Source organism: Giraffa tippelskirchi, chromosome 10 (genome assembly GCF_054371585.1).
Source record: "Giraffa tippelskirchi isolate mGirTip1 chromosome 10, T2T-mGirTip1v1.2.pri, whole genome shotgun sequence".
NCBI lineage: Eukaryota > Metazoa > Chordata > Mammalia > Artiodactyla > Giraffidae > Giraffa > Giraffa tippelskirchi.
Window position 1 is genome coordinate 139593673 of NC_137284.1, and position 19372 is coordinate 139613044.

Genomic DNA, 19372 nt, shown 5'->3' on the forward strand with positions numbered 1-19372 from the left:
GGTTCTTGACCCAAGTGTACTCTATTACTGCTTTTCTGAATCCTACTATATCTCTACTTGCATCTCTCAAAGGTATCTCAAACTCCACAGTCTAAGAGCAAACTCATGATCTGCTCCCCCCCCCCCCGCCCCCACCACCCCCGGGAGCCTCTGCCTGATTCAGGTCTAATTTTCTGATTTTCTGTTTTAGTTTTCCCTGTTTCAATGAGTGGCACCACAATCCACTCAGTTTCTTAAGTCAGAAATCTAGAAGTTTTCCTTGATGCTTCCTTCTTCAATGTCTAGATTTAATATATCTAGATTTAATACACTTTCCTATTGATTTTGATTTCTAAATATCTTCCCAATCTGTCCACTTCTCCCTATTTCTACAACCATCCCTCCAATTAACTCCCATCCTTTCTCCCAAGACTACCATGAAAGCCTACCAATTGGTCTCCCAGCTCTCCCAAGGCTTTACCAAATTATTTGCCACACCATTGTTAGAATGATCTTCCACAACCTGGATATGATCACGTGACTCCCAATCTTGACCCATCTCCTACTTACAACACTTGAACAGCTTCCTTTTCCTCCTGGGATTAAACTAAGTTCTTCAACAAAATCTACAAGACCTGTTTTGGGGGCTCCTAGGTAGCTCCCAGTTGCATCATGTTCCACTTTCTGCTTCATTCTCTGCGAGGCTGCCACCCTGACCTTGCTAGCATTTCACTTCATCTTGCTGAAGATCTTTGCAGATGTCTTTCCTTCTTCCTGGAGAGCCACTCTCTTCCCTTTTCCTGGTTAACCTCTACTAATCCTTCCAATGCCGGCTGAACCATCACTTCTCCTGGGAGGCCTACCCATGCCCCAATCCAGTGCTAGCTTCTTGGTTATATTCTGAAATAGCAATTTCTTTATAGTACTCATGCACTTTGTATTATATACCCATGGTTGTGATTTTAAAAGAAATTAGTATACATTTTCTCCATCCTACCAGAAGCTCTATGAGAAAATAGGTTCTATCAAATTTTGTTCATAGTTTTACCCCAGGGCCTAGCATAGTGCCTGACATTAAGAATGTGTAAAAAAATTTTTTTTAGATGATCAACTGAACACAATTTGTAATACATACTCTAAAAGAAACTAACAGAGAGCAGAGATAGAAAATATAGCTAATGAGGATGATTGTCCTGCTAGTGTAACACCAGCTGCTAGGGCAAGGCCACCAACCCCAACTGCAGATGAAGCTCCTGATGTTGACCTTGGTCAGGGCATTTGCAGATGAGCCAGATCAGGGAGGTCCAATGTGTACATCATCTGCTTTGATAAGTCATTGTCATACAGGATGAGGGCTGAATAGATGCAGAAAAGCTGGAGACCAAGGCTATGGTGTGACTGTAGTGAGTGCTGGGCGGTGGCTGCAGGGACCTGTGCGTTCCAACTTAGCCTCCTCTGAAGGGCAGAGCAGATGAGGAGATGAAGGGGATAGTTTGGTCTTTATAAGAAAAATTTATAATTAATTTTTAGCAGCCTTGGCTCTTTGTTGCTGAACATGGGCTTTCTCTTGTTGTGGTGAGTGGGGATTACTCCCTTGCGGTGTGCGGGCTTCCTTGTTGTAGTGGTTTCTCTTGCCGTGATTGCAGAGCATAGGCTCTATGCGTGGGCACTCAGTAGTTGTAGCTTGTGGGCTCAGTAGTTGTAGTGCATGGGCTTAGTTGTTCTGTGACGTGTGGCATCTTCCTGGACCAGGGATTGAACTGGGGTCCCCTGCATTGGCAGGTGGATTCTTAACCACTGGACCACCAGGGAAGTCTGGATAGGTTGGTGTTGATGAGAAAGGTAGGGGAAGGCATTTGAAGAGATTTTTACTTATGTTATGGGGACCAAGAAAGAAGTGAAAACCAAGTCAGGTGTTGGGAAGCTGCATCCAGAGTAATGACACTTGAGGTTTCCTGGATGGCCTACTATAAAACCCCTTGGGGTTAAGAAGAGGGAAGTTTGTGAAGCTGAGAGAAAGTCAAGCCAGATGTCTTAAAGAAGAGCTAAGTTAGACTGTAACTCTGCAGTATTTCTATAATTTGTTATACTTTAAGCAGCTTTGTTATACACAGATTTTTCTTCCAGAGTAAAGCAGCAATTGATACAGCCAATAAGCACAAGAAAAGATGCTTGACATCACTAATCATTAGGGAAATGTGAATCAAAACCATAATGAGATACCATTTCACATCCATTAGGATGGTTACTATAAAAATAAAATCTGAGAAAATAGTTTAGATGTGGATGTGGAGAAATTGGAACCCTTGTGCATTACTGGTAGGAATGTAAAATGGTGAGGCCATTATGAAAAACAGTGTGGCAGTTCCTTAAAAAATTCACACATAGCGTTATAAATGGCATCCAGAAGTTCCATTTCTGGCTATATATTCCAAAGTACTAAAAGCAGAGACTTGAATAGATATTTGTTCGTCAATATACTATTATATATATATATATATATATATATATATAATAGTTAAATAACAAGGACCTACTGTATGGCACAGGGAACTATATTCAGTATCTTGTAATTAATAATGGGAAAGAATCTGAAAAAGAATGATATCTATATAACTGAATCACTTTATGGTACACCTGAAACTAACACACCACTGTAAAGCAACTGTACTTTAAAGAAAAAGAATTGAACCCTCTCTTGACACCAACACTCAGTGCTACCACCCCAGTCTGAGCCACTCTCCTTTGCTGTGTAAGCAATGCAGTAGCCTGCTAACATAGGTTTATTCTCGATAGAGACTCTAAAGCCATCCTCTTAAAACATAAGTCAGACTATGTGGCTCTCCTAATCAGAATTCTGCCGTGGCTCCCTACTGCCCAAGTTAAAACCAAATGGCCCAACAGACCTTCCATGACCTGCACTTCACCTTCAGTCTATTCCCACTGGTCATCCATTGCCCCCCTCTTCCAATTTCACTTCTTCCACCCCCCCTCACCCCCGCCACACACTCACAAACACACTCCAGCATTGCTGTCTCCTTCCTGTTCTTGCTCCTGCCCTGGGCTCTTGGCTCTAACTCAAAGGTTGCTACACTTTTTCTGCAAAGGGCTATATAGTAAATATTTTAGGCTTTGAGGGTCTCTATCACAGCGATTTAATTCTGCCGACAGCCTGAAATCAGCCACAGGCAATACATAAACGAATGAGTGGCTGTGTTCCAATACAACTTTATTTATGGGCACCGAAATTTGAATTTCATGTCGTTTTCATGTGTCGTGAAATATTACTCTTCTTTTGATTTTTTTTTTCTCAACTGTTTAAAAATGTAAGAAACATCCTTAGCCAGTGGGCCATCTGTAAACAAGCAGCAGGTTGAATTTGACCCATGGGCCACAGTTCACAGGGAATGTTCTTCCTACAGAAATCTGTGGGACTGTGCCTTTCTGTCTCTAGTCTTAGGTTGAATGTCACCTTCTGCATGAGACTTGTCCGGACCTCCCCAGTTAACCCTGCCCCACCCTCTCTCTTGTTGCCTCAACATTCTCTGTCAGCTTTACCCTTCTCCAATCTTTCCTTTTTGCATGTGCTTGTCAACCTCTAACATGTTATATAATGTACTTACTCCGTGTTCGTTGTGTATGGATGTCCTGACCCCGCCCCCTGTCTAGGTGGGGCTATTTGTTTTGTTCATTGGCTGTACTGCAAATGCAGTGCCTCCTACCTGATGGGCCCTCAATACATAGTTGTTGACTGAGTTTTTATGATAAATATCTATTTGTTAGTGATTGTTTTCAGATTATGGTGATTTTTGCTGCTTTGTACCTCATATAATGAATACTAGGAAAACAAGGATACCCTGAATTGACCAGAGGTAACAGGGAAGGCTTTATGGAGGAGGTGACATCTGAACTGGCTCTAAAGGAGTGCAGGAGAAATTCACGGGGTGGAGGAGGGCTGAAGGAAGAGCAGTCCGAGCAGAAAAAAAACTGTTTCTTGGATTCAGGAAAGAGTATAAAGCGTGAGGTTTGGCATTAGTGGAGTGCAGGTGGGAAGCAGTGATGGGGGAGAGGCTAGAAGCATCCGTAGTGGTCGGGGACGGCGTGCTTTGGATGAATATAGGTGCAGTTTACAGATTTCTGCAGACCCAGGAGACTGCCTTCGGCAAGAGTGAAACCAGACTTGTTCTGTCAAGTGAAACCAGACATACTGTGCCAAGGGTTGCTCAGAAAAGTACTCCAGGATCTTTCCTCAGTACTTTTTCTCAAAAATGTGCATTCATGCTAAGTCACTTCAGTCGTGTCCAACTCTGTGCGACCCTGTGGACTACAGCCCGCCAGTCTCCTCTGTCCATGGGATTCTCCAGGCAGGAATACTGGAGTGGGTTGCCATGTCCTCCTCCAGGGGATCTTCCCGACCCAGGGACTGAACCTGCATCTTTACGTCTCCTGCATTGGCAGGCAGGTTTTTTATCACTAGCTCCACCTAGGAAGCCCTTTCTTAAAACGTCCCACCATAAATTATGGGAATCTAGGGGACCAAACTTCTCTGGACGTCAATGCCTCCTAGAGAAAGTTCCCTCAGGATGGCAGACCACACCGTGTGCTCTTCATCCTTATGGCCCTGTGGATGACAGCAACGTGGTGAGATCAGATCTGTGGAACCCCACCCTAAGAAATGCCGCTGCCTTCCTGAGCCCTGGAAGCCTCCAAGACCCTCCTTTACTGCACTGCCCGGGTGGACAGCTGAGACCGGAGCACAGAGAGGTGTTTACATTTCTCACTGCCTGTTGTATTCACAGCCTTGTGGGCTCCGAGCAATAATATGTGTGAGATGTTTCAGGGCCAAGAGGAGAAGGCACAGACAGGAAGAGGTCCTGTACAAAGAAGCTTGTGAGAAAACCTTTAGAAATGGGAGGGAGTCAGGAGGCAACAGTGACCACTTGTAGATGGAGAAATCAAGGAGGACTTCATGGAGGTGGTAGCATTTTTATGTTATTCCCAGTCAAAGATGGGAGGAGAAGGGGAAGGAGACTCCACAACCAGAGTGTGTGGACATTTGTGTGCTTGCAGCCTCCAGATTAGCACCAAAGCAAGGAATCTACTAATTGCATAAATAACAATTGTTTCTCAAGCAGTCAGAATAACCTAACCCTAGCAGATGTTGTCAAATGTATCCATTTTGTCCCATAATCTTTAAACAATCTTTTCATAAAGTACCATCTGAAGTAAAGACCTAATCCATCCTCCCCGCTAGGAGGGGAGTTATCTTTCTGATGGTATATAATAATCCCTTTAGGTGATATGAAACCAGCTCTCAGCCTAAATCCCTTCTTGTTCCTCCCCCACAGGTGCCATCATTACTGTTAAGAACAGCATTTAAAAAAATAATCAGGAAGATTGGAGGGGTTATTTTGAGCCTCTAATAGTACTGAATTGGAACCTGAATCTTCTGAAATGACAGCTGGGCTTGTGACTGACTGTGCTGGGGATCCTGCTGCTTCCCATCGGAAGGGAACCTCCACATCCTGGGTGAGGAGCCAGTGGTTCTGGCCCATTCCCTGGAGACTTGGTCCCAACTGGATCTCTCAGGACCATGAGAGATTAGGTGGGAAGAGAGATTCCCCACAGCCTGGGGGAAGAGATTATTGGAATGAAAGCCTTTCAAGGTAGTGGGAATTGGAGATAATCTTCTTCCTAAGGCTCTTCTTTGAGGGCCAGACAGCCCAATTGGAGCAGGAGGGCATAGAGTTTACAGAGACCCTGAGCTAAAATTCTGGGCTTCCCAGGAGGCTCTGTGGTAAAGAAACCACCTGCCAATGCAGGAGACGCGGGTTCCATCCCTGGGTCAGGAAGACTCCCTGGAGGAGGAAATGACAGCCCACTCCAGTCTTCTTGCCCGAGAAATTACATAGACATACGAGCCTGGAGGGCTACAGTCCATGGGGCCGCATAAAGTCTGACACGACTTACCAACTGAGCACGCATGCAGGAGCTCAACTTCTAACTCTGTTGCTTACTAGTTGTGTGGTTTGGGGACATCTCAATTCGCCTCTTAGAATCTGAACAATGGGAACAGCATTAGGAAAGCTCATTCTTCTAATATACATGTGAGAGGAAGCTATGGACGCAGTAAATGAGAGGACCTGGGACAGAGAATTGAAGAGCCATAGTTAAGGTCAACATAACAGTGAGGTCTGGAGCTAAAATGAGTGCACGAAGCTCCTTAAATTCTGAAGTCCTCTTCCTGTTTACCAGATGAGACTCCATCATGTTGGGCAGCTATATTAGGGCAGAGCTGAGACTGAGAGTTGATTCCAGTCTCATCTGCATTCTTCTTCCTGGTTCTAGCATGCAAACAGGGGCTCCAGCTTGTAATATATTTAGTCTGTCTATTATCCTCTCTCTCTTTGTAATTAACATCATCTATTTGTTGAAACAAGATTTGTTGAGCATCTACTATGTGTCTTAATGGTAAAGAACCTGCCTGCTAATGCAGGAGAATAAGAGATGTGGGTTTGATCCCTGGGGTCAAGAAGATCCCCTGGAGGAAGGCATGGCAACCCACTCCATTATTCTTGCCTGGAGAATCCCACGGACAGAGGAGCCTGGTGGGTTACGGTCCATAGGGTCACAAAGAGTTGGACATGACTGAAGCGACTTAGCACGCGTGTGTCCATCAGGCACTGTGTGAAGTGCTGGGGACTCAAGCAAGAAAGGTGGCTTGTTGGTCCCTTAAGGAACAAACAGACGAACCTGTACCCAGAAAACATACGATGCTCTGCAACGTCTTATAATAGAGATTGGCACCCAGTGTTAAAGGATGCAAGAGAATGGAGCTCATAATTAGAGCTATTTTCATTTTTACAGGAGGAGAGGAAGGAGGAGTTAGGAGAGGCTGCACAGAGGGAGTCATGTCAACTGAGGGAACTGGGAGAGTAGCAGAGAAAGCTCTCAGTAGGTGGATGCTGATGGGAGTGTGTGTGTGTGTGTGTGTGTGTGTGTGTGTGTGTGTTTGTGGGTGGGAGAAATGTTGATGAGGGAGAGGCACTCGAGCAGGCATGCAGACCCCTGTGAAGCTGCTGCCCAGGTATATCCATCGTGGCTGGATGGGGTGAGGGTCCAGCAGGGAGCAGCAGGAAAGATCCTGGGACCTGCCGGTGCCAGAACCCCAAGGTACCTCGTGGCTTCTAAGGAGTTAAGCTTTATCCTGCAGTTTCTTTACAAGCCTTCTAAACAGGGGAGTGACATTATCAGATTTTAGAAAGATAATTCTGGTGGCAGTGTGCAGCACAGATGGGAGGGGAGAAAACTGGAAACAGGGAACCCTGTTCTGCAAAGATTGTGATAATCCAGGCAACGGTGATGAGGGCCTGAGTGAGGGCAGGTGTGTGGGAATGAGGACGAAGAGGATTTAAAAAAAGAGACTCAGAAAGGTTTAAAAGAGAGACTCAGCCTGGTGACTGGTGGGGAGTGGGGGCTGTGAACCAGAGGGAGGAGTGAGAAATACACTGAGCTTTTGGTTTGGGCAAGAGAGAGAATGCTGGTGTCGTTCGCCAGGGAATGGCGGGTTAAGAGGAGGCTGAGGTGAAGGCAGAGAGGATAGAATTAAAAACTTTGCTTTGGATCTGTTGAGATTGAGGATTTCCAGGGAGAGGTGTCCAGCTGGCGGTCGAAAGAGGTTTTAAGGCTTAGGAGAGATGTTCATTTATTCATGACACAAATACTTCCTTGGTGTCTACTTTGTGTCAGGTGACATTCCAGTGTCTGGAGGTACAGCGGTGACGATGATGGACAAGGTCTTTACTTCCATGGAGTGTTCATTCCAAGGTGTGTGTTGGTCACTCAGTCATGTCCAGCTCTCTGCGACCCCATGGACTGTAGCCCACCAGGCTCCTCTGTCCATGGGATTCTCCAGGCAAGAGTACTGAAGTGGGTTGCCATTCCCTTTTCCAGGGGAATCTTCCCAACCCAGGGATCAAACCTAGGTCTCCTGCATTGCAGGAAGATTCTTTACCATCTGAGCCACCAGGATAGCTCTTCCAAATTCACATTTCAAGGAAGGAAAGTAAATAATATATTAGTGAACAGATGCAAAATGAGGCAGGATAACATGATAGAGAGTGACTAGGGGCCTATGTTAGAGGTTCAGGGAAGGTATTTCTTGAGGAAGTGAGATTCAAACTGAGATGTGAATAGTGAAGAAGAGACAGCCCTGTGAAAACTTCAGGGAAAAGCAATCCAGGCAATGGGAACAGCATATGCAAACCTCAGGCTCTGAGGTGAGAATAAACTTGGGATGTGTTCAGGGAAGAGAGAGAAACCCAGAATGTTTGGAGTGTAGTAGAATAGGGGAAGGTAAGACACAAGATGGGAGGAGTGGTCAGAGGTCAGATCACCTTGTATCAGTGAGATTAGGATAAACTGCATGGTACCACGTGCCTGTGTGTTCAGTTGCTCAGTCATGTCCGACTCTTTACGACCCTATAGACTGTAGCCCGCCAGGCCCCTCTGTCCATGGGATTCTCCAGGCAAGAATATTGGAGTTGCAGGGTGGGGGGGGTTGGGGGTGGTGGGGTGCCATTTCCTCCTCCAGGGGATCTTCCTGACCTAGGAATCCAACCCATGTCTCCTGTGTCTCCTGCATTGGCAGGTGGATTCTTTACCACTGAGCCACTTGGGAAGTCCGCATGGTACCGAAGGCCCTGAAATCTCAGTAGTAAACAATGAAGTTTTTCACTCATGCTCCATGTCCACTGTGGATTGGCTGTACATCTTTTTCACTCTAGGACTCAGGTTCATGAAATAGCTCTTATCTGCAACATAAGAAGAGAGAAGAGAGAAGGTAGAGGACCATGTGATGGCCTTAAAACATATGCATGGAAGTGGAGGCGCTCCTTCCATGGGCCAAAGCAAATGATATGGCCAATCGTGATATCATTGGGAGTGGGGATGTTTACTCCCTCCACAGAGACAGTTGGTGTTGAGATCAACATTACAACCTATCACATAGATTGAAGTGAAGAGATTAGATTTTTTTTCTGAGGGCTATATGAAGCCACTTGGATTATTTTTTTAAACAGAGGATGTTAGTGTTGGTTGCCAACATAGATTAAAAAGTAGATCGGGAATGAAAATAAGGGATGTAGGAAGCAGAGTGGGCTTCCCACATGGTGCTAGTGGTAAAGAACTCATCTGCCAATGCAGGAGACTTTTAAGAGATGTGGGTTTAATCCCTGCATCAGGAAGGTCTCCTGGAGGAGGGCATGGCAACCCACTCCAATATGCTTGCCTGGACAATCCCATGGACAGAGAAGCCTGGTGCACTACAGTCCATAGTGCCATACAGAGTTGGATGTGACTGAAGGGACTTAACACAGCATAACACAGGAAGCAGGGTAATCTAGAAAAGTAAGTCTCAGATGCTGAACATGTGGCAAAGGAGTCTCATCAGGGTAGAGTCCTGAAAATACTGCAGCAATCTCTGCAGGAGGTACATGGGGAAATGATTTGGCAAAGCCCTGGCCTTCAAGGCTCTCCATTTATCAAACTATCAGGCACTCTTTGGTAGTTTTTGGACAAGTGGCCCTGGAATACTAGGATTCTGCCTCAAATTGCAGCATTCCTCCCTATACGTCACATTTAAAGTTGTATATGATGAAAGTTGTAAATGGAAACTAAAACAGTACCGCATTGATAATGAGGGTGGACTCCAGCTGAAATGGAGAAGGTTTCTGTAAGTTGGTGCTGCTGCTGCTAAGTCACTTCAGTCGTGTTCAACTCTGTGTGATGGCAGCCCACGAGGCTCCCTGGTCCCCGGATTCTTCAGGCAAGAACACTGGAGTGGGTTGCCATTTCCTTCTCCAATAGGCTGGGGGGAAAAAAAACAACTGTGGCTTTTATTTTCTCTCCCTTCACACATGAGCTTTCATAAGAAAAAACTCTTCTCTCTGGTCATGAATCTTTTTTCTTTCCTACATAGAATGGGGAAGGAGAATAGGGCAAGTTGGTTGGGCTTGTTCAAGGAGGGTGGGTCCCTGGGGCAGTATCCCACTTCTGCCACCATGCTGAAGAGGAAAGAGAAGCAAGATGTCTGGGAGCTCCCAGGGCATGTAGACTCAGCCTACCTTTAGGGCAGAGTGGCCCTACTCAACAGGTAGTCCAGTCCAAACTGTCAAAGTGATGAGCTTGGACCCATCTTCCTCCTCTGTGGGGCAAGTGAGAAAGGGGTGAAATGGGAGCTTCCTTTCTCAGAAATGCCTTCTACTGCTCCCTCACCCCACCAACTCAGAAGACAGGATGGAGAAAACCAGAAGAGCTCTTGACTTCTCCTGAGGAAAGTCCGCCTGGTGGTGGTTCCATTGTGCTTCCTCAGTGCAAGTTTGAAATGTGCCAGAGGGACCCAGAAGTGGGGAGGGAACATAAGACTGACATATCCGGCCGGGACAATTGACTTTGCCCACCTGGAGATTTTCTTTGAACACCAAATCTTTATTTTTAAAAAAACTTTTTGTTGGATAAGAATTGATTTACAAGATTGTGTTAGTTTTTGGCTTTTGTTTTTATAAGAATTTGTCACCTCTCTTCAACTAAAATTACAAATGTTATAATTTATGCTTCTTTGTGAACCCAGCTCTGTCACACGTGCACATGTTCTTAGTCACTTCAGTCGTGACTCTTGGCGACCCTATGGACTGTAGCCCACCAGGCTCCTCTGTCCATGGGGTTTCCCAGGCAAGAATACTGGAGTGGGTTGCCATTTCCTTCTCCAGAGGATCTTCTGGACCCAGGGATCCAACTACACTGGTGGGCGGTTCTTTACCACTAGTGCCACCTGGGAAGGCCCTCTGTCTCATACTCCCCCAACAAGTCCAGCAAAGGTTGGTCAAAAACAAGTAAAATATTGGTATGAATGAATGAGTGAGTGAAAAAATGATTTTGCTGGAGGCTTAGAAGCCACACTTGTGCTGTGTCTGTCCCATTGGCTGAAGTCTGTGTGATGAACTTTGTATGCATATGAGAATACAGAGAGAGAGAAGGGAATTTAAGACATTGTCAGAGAGGGAGAGCTTTCTGCTTGTTTTCCGACTGGCTGGGTCCTGTGGCTTAAAGAATTACAAGGCAAAAAAAAAAAAAAAAGAATTGCAAATCTTGGTCTCTGTTTCCTCCAGGGACCAAGATGGCTCAGGGAGCTGTGCAGGGAGAGCCAACCTGTCAACCTGGCTGGAACAAGAGAGATAAACTCCTAGAGAGTCCTGGTGTGGCACCCTGGGGCTTTGGTGACAGAGTTAATTAATTAAGACACCAGCGTCAAAATTAAAGTGAGGAAGAAAAGTCAATTAGTGACTGAATAGCTGTGAGGAGATGTTTTTTAATAGAGTTCCCTGTAATTTGAGTGGTCCCTTGCCCCTCTTTGTTGGGCATGGTCACTTGTCCCTTTTCTGTGAACTCTAGGGGTTTGCAAGAGGGATCCATGAGGAACCCACATCTCTCATTTATACGAAGGGGCGGATGGGGAGAGAGAGAGAGTCCTCTGCTGTCTGTGAGATGCCAGGGCCCCATACATCTATTTATCAAGCACTCCAAATTCTTTTCAGCAGGATGTTCATTTCAATTTGCAGCCACCTCTTTCGCATCCCTTCAGCAGGCTTGGCCAGACTCCTGAGAGAAGATCTGAGCCGAGGGGGGGGAGACACAGACAGGTGAGGGAGGCTGGAGCTGGGCTCTCCAGAGATGTATCTGCCACCATTCCACCCTCCACAGACTCCTTTAACTCTATTTGCTTCTTCAGGGAGAAGGGAGATTATGATGTTTCACAGGCGTTCCAAACCCTTGTCATGCTTAATAAAGGTCTGGCAGGAACGGGAGCTAGGATGGCTTAGCAGGCTCCAGTGCTAGGGATTTGGGGGAGGGAAGGTATTGCTTTGCTCCAGCTGCCTGTGTGACACCAAGGAATTGAGGACCAGGAGAGACCAGACTGAGGGTTTCTGCTTCCGGCACATACTCAGCAGTTTTCTGATCCCCTGAGTGGTGTGAGGACAGTGGGACTGCTAGGAGCAAGGCTAACAGCCAGAAAAGAAAGCCCCAGAGCATTAGGTTATTAAGACAGGAGTGTAGCACAGGAAGAAGTTCAAGGTCAAATGACCACAAGGGGATCATTAACAGCAAGGTGAAATCCATGATGGGGAAACTTCTGGCCTGGGGAATTCTGCAGTTCCCCGAGGCTGACTTGTATCAGGATTGGGCCCAGGGCTTGAAATTGGGATTTAAATTGACCATTTCTTTTTGTCACAAAATAATACATATTCACTATAGGAAAAGAAGATAGGAAAAATAAGTTTAACCTTGCTTCACTACCCAGAGTCTAATCACTACTAATATTTTCAAATGCTTTCAGATAAATATATTTAATGTTTTACATTAATAGAGTAGTAGTTAGCTGTATATCATGTGTGGTAGGCTTGAGTATTTGGGTCATGGGAAAGGCCTATACCAATTGTTATAGTCACAAATTAAAGTTCAGTTAAATAATTTATTTTCTAGAAATCAGGAGCTATCGGGTAAAACAGGTTCTTTCATAATGAGACTATAACCATGGATTTCTTGTGCAATAAAAAACCAATTTAAACTAAGCAAATGATAGCAGGACATAAGTGACATGTGAGTAACTGAAGAAAAACATGTTGTTCTGGGGTAGAGAGAGCAATATCGCAAATATACCAAAAAAAGAAAAACCTAATATCTGAAAATATTTTTAAAAGAAAGAAAAATATCAAAATTCAGAATACCAAATTGAAAAGAAAAAATGAACATACCTACAAGCCCAACGCAATTTATCATTATGGTTGATTTCCTTCTAGGGTTTTCCCATATGTATATTTTTCCAAGAATGTAAAGGATTATAGCATAAATGTGTCTTTACCTTGTGCTGTAGTCATAATAAATATAATTGTTAGTGACTAAAATATATTATATAAAGTATTGCATTTTGTTTAATTTTTACTCAGTGTTGGAGTTTGAAGTGCTTCAGATTACATACTTACAAAAATACTATGGTCAACATTTTTGTATTTCTTTTATTTTGTTAGTTTTGAATTATTTCTTAAGAGTTCAGTTCAGTTCAGTCACTCAGTCGTGTCCGACTCTTTGCGACCCCATGAATCGCAGCATGCCAGGCCTCCCTGTCCATCACCAACTCCTGGAGTTTACCCAAACCCATGTCCATCGAGTCAGTGATGCCATTCAGCCATCTCATCCTCTGTTGTTCCCTTCTCCTCCTGCCCCCAATCCTTCCCAGCACTAGGGTCTTTTCCAATGAGTCAACTCTTCACATCAGGTGGCCAAAGTACTGGAGTTTCAGCTTCAACATCAGTCCTTCCAATGAACACCCGGGACTGATCTTCTTTCGGATGGACTGGTTGGTTCTCCTTGCAGTCCAAGGGACTCTCAAGAGTCTTCTCCAACACCACAGTTCAAAAGCATCAATTCTTTGGCGCTCAGCTTTCTTCACCGTCCAACTCTCACATCCATACATGACCACTGGAAAAACCATAGCCTTGACTAGACGGATCTTTGTTGGCAAAGTAATGTCTCTGCTTTAAAATATGCTGTCTAGGTTGGTCATAACCTTCCTTCCAAGGAGTAAGCGTCTTTTAATTTCATGGCTGCAATCACCATCAGCAGTGATTTTGGAGCCCAAAAAAATAAAGTCTGACACTGTTTCCACTGTTTCCCCATCTATTCCCCATGAAGTGATGGGACCAGATGCCATGATCTTAGTTTTCTGAATGTTGAGCTTTAAGCCAACTTTTTCACTCTCCTCTTTCACTTTCATCAAGAGGCTCTTTAGTTCTTCTTCACTTTCTGCCATAAGAGTGGTATCATCTGCATATCTGAGGTTATTGATATTTCTCCTGGCAATCTTGATTCCAGCTTGTGTTTCTTCCAGCCCAGAGTTTCTCATGATGTACTCTGCATAGAAGTTAAATAAGCAGGGTGACAATATACAGCCTTGACGGACTCCTTTTCCTATTTGGAACCAGTCTGTTGTTCCATGTCCAGTTCTAACTGTTGCTTCCTGACCTGCATACAGGTTTAGTAGACTTGCTTAAATAAATCACTGAATTAAAATGTTTGGACTTTTTAGAATTCTTTATTATTTTTGCCACAGAGATTTCTAAAATGATTGTCCAATTTATAGGAGTATTGACTTTATTACACCCTCATCAGTCAAATATATTATAACTAAAATTTTTTGGTAGGTATAAGTTGTATAAAATGCAATGCACATATTTTATAATTTGATTTGATGAGTTTTGATGATGATGTATACTTTAAAACCACGAACCACCACCCAAAATAAGATAATAGAATGTGTCTGTCACCCAAGGAAATTTTTTGCTTGTTCTCAGAGTTCATATAAATGTGAATAATAGTGTTCTTTTGTCTAACTTTGCTGTTGTTGAACACATTTTTTGAGACCCATCCATGTTTTTGTACATATAGGTGGTTCATTTCTTCCTGCAGCTAAATAATTTTCTATTGAATGACTATGCCAGTTTGTTTATCCATTCTTTAGATGGTGAACATTTGAGTTGTTTAAAATTTGGAGCTATTATATCCAGGACCAGATGGCTTCACAGGTGAATTCTACCAAACATTTGAAGAACAATCAATACCAATCCTTCATAAACTCTCCTTCAAATAAATAAAGAGGGAATATTTTGAAACTCATTTTATAAGGCCAGCATTATGCCGATACCAAAACCAGACAAAGGTGTCACAAAAGGAGAAAACTATAGGTCAGGGACCATGATGGACATAGATGTAGATCCTCAATAAACTATTAGCAAATCAGACTCAGCAGCACATTAAAAAGAGCATATACCATGACCAAGTGGAATTTATTCCTGGGATGCAAAGATGGTTCAACATATGCAAATCAATAAATATTATACAACACATTTAAGGAAGGAAGGATAAAAATCACATGGCAATCTCTTTACAAAGGTCTGCATAGTCAAAGCTATAGTTTTTCCAGTAGTCATATATGGATGTGAGAGTTGGACCATAAAGAAGGCTGAATGCCAAAGAATTGATGCTTTCAAGCTGTGGTGTTGCACAAGACTCTTGAAAGTCCTTTGGATTGCAAGGAGATCAAGCCAGTCAATCCTAAAGGAAATCAACACTGAATATTCATTGGAAGGACTGATGCTGAAGCTGAAGCTCCAATATTTGGCCTCCTGATGCTAAAAGCAGACTCATTAGAAAAGATCCTGATGCTAGGAAGAATTGAAAGCAGGAGAAGAAGGGAGTGACAGAGGATGAGATGGTTGGATGGCATCACCAATGGACATGAGTTTGAGCAAACTCGGGGAAGCCTTGTGTGCTGCAGTCCATGGGGTCGCAAAGAGTTGGACATGACTGAGCAACTTAACTACAACAATCTCTACAGATACAGGAAAAAGTGACAAAATTCAGCACATTTTCATGATAAAAACTCTTGACAAATTAAATAGAGATGGAATTTACACAACACAATAAAGACCATAATACAAAAAACCCACAGAAATCATATTCAATGATAAGAAACTGAAAGCTTTTCCTCTAAGATCTGGAATAAAGCAAAGATGACCACTCTTGCCACTTCTATCCAACATTGTTCTAGAAGTTCTAGCCAGAACAATTAGGCAAGAAAAAGAAATAAAAGACATCCAAATTAGGAAGGAAGAACTAAATAATGTCTGTTCACAGATGACATGGTCTTATATGCAGAAAATCCTCATGATTTCACACACACAAAAAAACTGTTAGAACTAATAAATGAACTCAATAAAGCTTAGCGTGCTTTGAAAAGATGCCAGCAGTCCTGTAAGGCTACAGCATGGGGGGATACTTGGGGACTTGTCTGAGGTGAGACCCCTGGGGTCAGGCTATGCTAAGAAGTCTGGTTTATAGGAGGGTCACTGCACTGCACACGATGAAAGCAGTGTGTCCTTGAGGGGATTTCTCTCAGCTCTCCCTTTTGTTCCCAATCTCCAGCAGGTCTTGCACTTGGGGATGGTCCTGCATGCCCCAAGTGTATTCTGTCAGCTTTCCTGCCGTGTCCTTAGCCTTCATTCTATTATTTCTGTGTCCTTGATGGAGACCTGTGTGAAAGCATTGGGAGGTGGGTGGGTGTTGACTCCTTCTGTGGCTGCATCTTTTTGGGATTCTGATCTATCACATTAGCTCACATACAATCATTAAATGTTGTTACAAGTTTAGCTGATAGCTCTTCACCGGAGTCTGTGGCAGACTCCTCCCACTTCCTGCCACTTCTTCCAGGATAGGAGCAGCCATGGGTCTCTTCTATCATAGGAAGATCTGGTCGCTTCTGGAACTTAGTTTATTTAGGTTTCTTTACATCTTGAGCTCTCGAATGGTTTTAATATTTATTTATTTTGCTGCCCTAGGTCTTAGTTGTGACATGCAGGATCTTCAGTTGCGGCATGCGGACTCTTAGTTATGGCATGTGGGATCTAGTTTCCTGACCAGGGATCAAACCTGGGCCCCCTGCACTGGGAATGTGGAATCTTAGCCACTCGACCACCAGGGAAGTCCCTCTAATGGTTTTTAAAACCATGCTACAAAAGAAAAAAAAAAAAGAAAAAGAAATCATGGCTTAGCTTGTTCTCATTGCTAGGGCAGGCTCCCCAGTCAATTGTGACTTTCTACATCCTAACCAGAAACAGAAGTCCCAGAGATATTGTTTTTAAAATTTATGCTAATTTAAAAAAGGAAATGGTAGCTTGATGTTTTAATTTATATTCTATGGGAATAGAACATCTCAAATCTTTGTTTTCTAGTTACATTGCATCTTTTGCAAGTGTCTTTTTTTCCTTCTCTCTTTTAGAGTCTTAATTTTTTTTTTTTGATCGAAACTTGTGAGGTCTTAAACACCAAATAATGCCTCTTTGCTACATTTGCTGTAGTAGTTTTTGGTGGCTGTTTGCTTTTATACTTTACACTTTTGTAGTCAAATTTAGTGATCTTGCTCATTTTTATTCCTTGTATTGCATCTAAGCCTATAAAATCATCTTTCCTCTAGAGGTTGGCAAAATATTCAGTCCTATTTTTCTGAGATTTTGATGTTAAAAAAACACATTTAACTCTTCCACTCAATTGGAATTTATTTTAATGCACAACATAAAGTGAGGTTCTGAAATTACTGTTTCTCCAAATTGCCAGATAATTGTCCCAACACCATTTATTGGGTAATCCTTTCTTCCCCTCATTGAGCTGTAATGAATCTTACATCTTTGTACATAATCAGGTCCATTTCAGTGCCATCTGTTTGGTTATAGTGATCTCTCAGTCTGGTCCTGGGCAGATACAGATGCATTTCTGAAACTGAAAAGCTATTATTTTAACCGTGGACTTGATGTGTCCTTGTCATGGATCAGGAGCCACTTTCTGTCTGAAAGCAACTGAAGACAGTTGTATAAATTTAATTTATTGACTTATTTGCTTGTTTAACTCTTAAATCCGCTCCCCCCCATTAAAGTTCTTTGAGGAACTGCGTCCTAGACTATGCTTAACTTTATTTGAGGCTTGTTCTCCTGGAAAACAGCAATGGAAATGATGTACAATAAAGAATCACCATCAAAAATATGACTTAGATGGGATTCAGGAGTGACTCCCTTGCTTTCCTGTGACATGGCCTGACACAAATTCTTGAAATCCCAGTTCTTTGTCTCATAAGTGATTAGTTGAACTGTTTGTTCCCACTGATGTAAAAAGTGAAAATATTAGTTGCTCAGTCATGTCTGACTCTTTACGACACATGGACTGTAGCCCACCAGGCTCCTCTGTTCATGGACTTCTCCAAGCAAGAATACTAGTGTTGGTAGCCATTCCCTTCTCCAGGAGATCTTCCCAACCCAGGGACTGAACCCAGGTCTTCTGCACTGTAGGCAGATTCTTCACCATCTGAGCCACCAAGGAAGCCCTCCCACTGATGTACCTGGACAAAATACTGCTGACTTGCTAACTTGTCTTGGCCAAATTTTTTGCTGCCCGCTAACCCCCTGAACTTTGACTCATGCTCAGCCTGAGCTAACACTGCAGGCATTGGAAGCCCCTCCATCATGACCCCTCCTGAAAATAGGCTGACCCCAAAGAAAAACCACCCTTCCTCTGCTATCTGAGGCAACCCACTGCTCAGCCACTCCCCCAAGCCTAGTTCTTTGGGACTTCCCTGGTGGTCCAGTGGTTAAGTTTCCATGACTCCACTGCAGGGGCTGTGGTTTCTATACCTGGTCTGGGTGAACTAGGATCCCACAGACTGCACTGCTTGGCCAAGAAAACCCAAAAAATGGAAAATCCTTTTCTGCTTGACTTACAATCTCGAAGACGTTCAAGTCAGAACATCTTTCTATTGCTGTGGTTTCCCTTCCCTATTGCAACATTCCCTTTCATTTCATGTGATTATTTACTACTTGAGAAGAGATAATCTAGTTTGACTGTCTCTTAATTAGAGATACCAACTCACCACTGTAGCCCCAGTGTCTAAATCATTCCCATAGCAGAGGCGATTAATCAGATTCAACTAATGGTTCAAGCTAGTTTTTTAAAATTATAAGAATAATACATACCCATGAAAAGAAAAAATTCAACAGTTCGGATTGATATGAAATAAAGTATAAAATCTCTCTTCTCTTTAGTTCTATTGTTTAGAAGTTTCTACTATTTACGTCTTTCATATCTTTTAAGATGTTTTCTATGCTTATGTGAAAAAATCTGTACATATAATAAATGACATTAGTGTAGTGTGTGTGCTCAGTCGTATTCAACTCTGTGACCCCATGGAAAGTAGCCTGCTAGGCTCCTGTGTCCATGGGATTCTCCAGGCAAGAAAACTGGAGTGGGTTGCCATGCTTTTCTCCAAGGGATCTTCCTGATGCAGGGATTGAACCTACATCTCCTGCATCAAAAGTGGATTCTTTACTGCTGAACCATCGGGGAAGCCTGAATGACATTATTTATACTTAATATTCTTCACCTTTCTGTGTTCACTTAGCAATCAGTCTATCAGTATATCTTGGGTGTTTTTTTCTGATGTGTATACGGAGTTACTTCCTTCTGCCTAACAACATCGTAGGATTCCATTAGAAATGTACCATAATTTATTTATTTTGTTCTAGTTATTTGATATTACCAACAACATTGCTATAAATACCCTTATATATAATAAGGAAATACTTAAAGAATTTAATATATAAGAATTTAAAATTTTGGTAGATTATCAAATCATCCTTCAAATTTACACTTCCACCAGAGATGAATAGGCTACCCTTGTAGCTCAGTCAGTAAAGAATCTGCCTGCAATGCAGGAGACCCAGGTTCGATTCCTGGG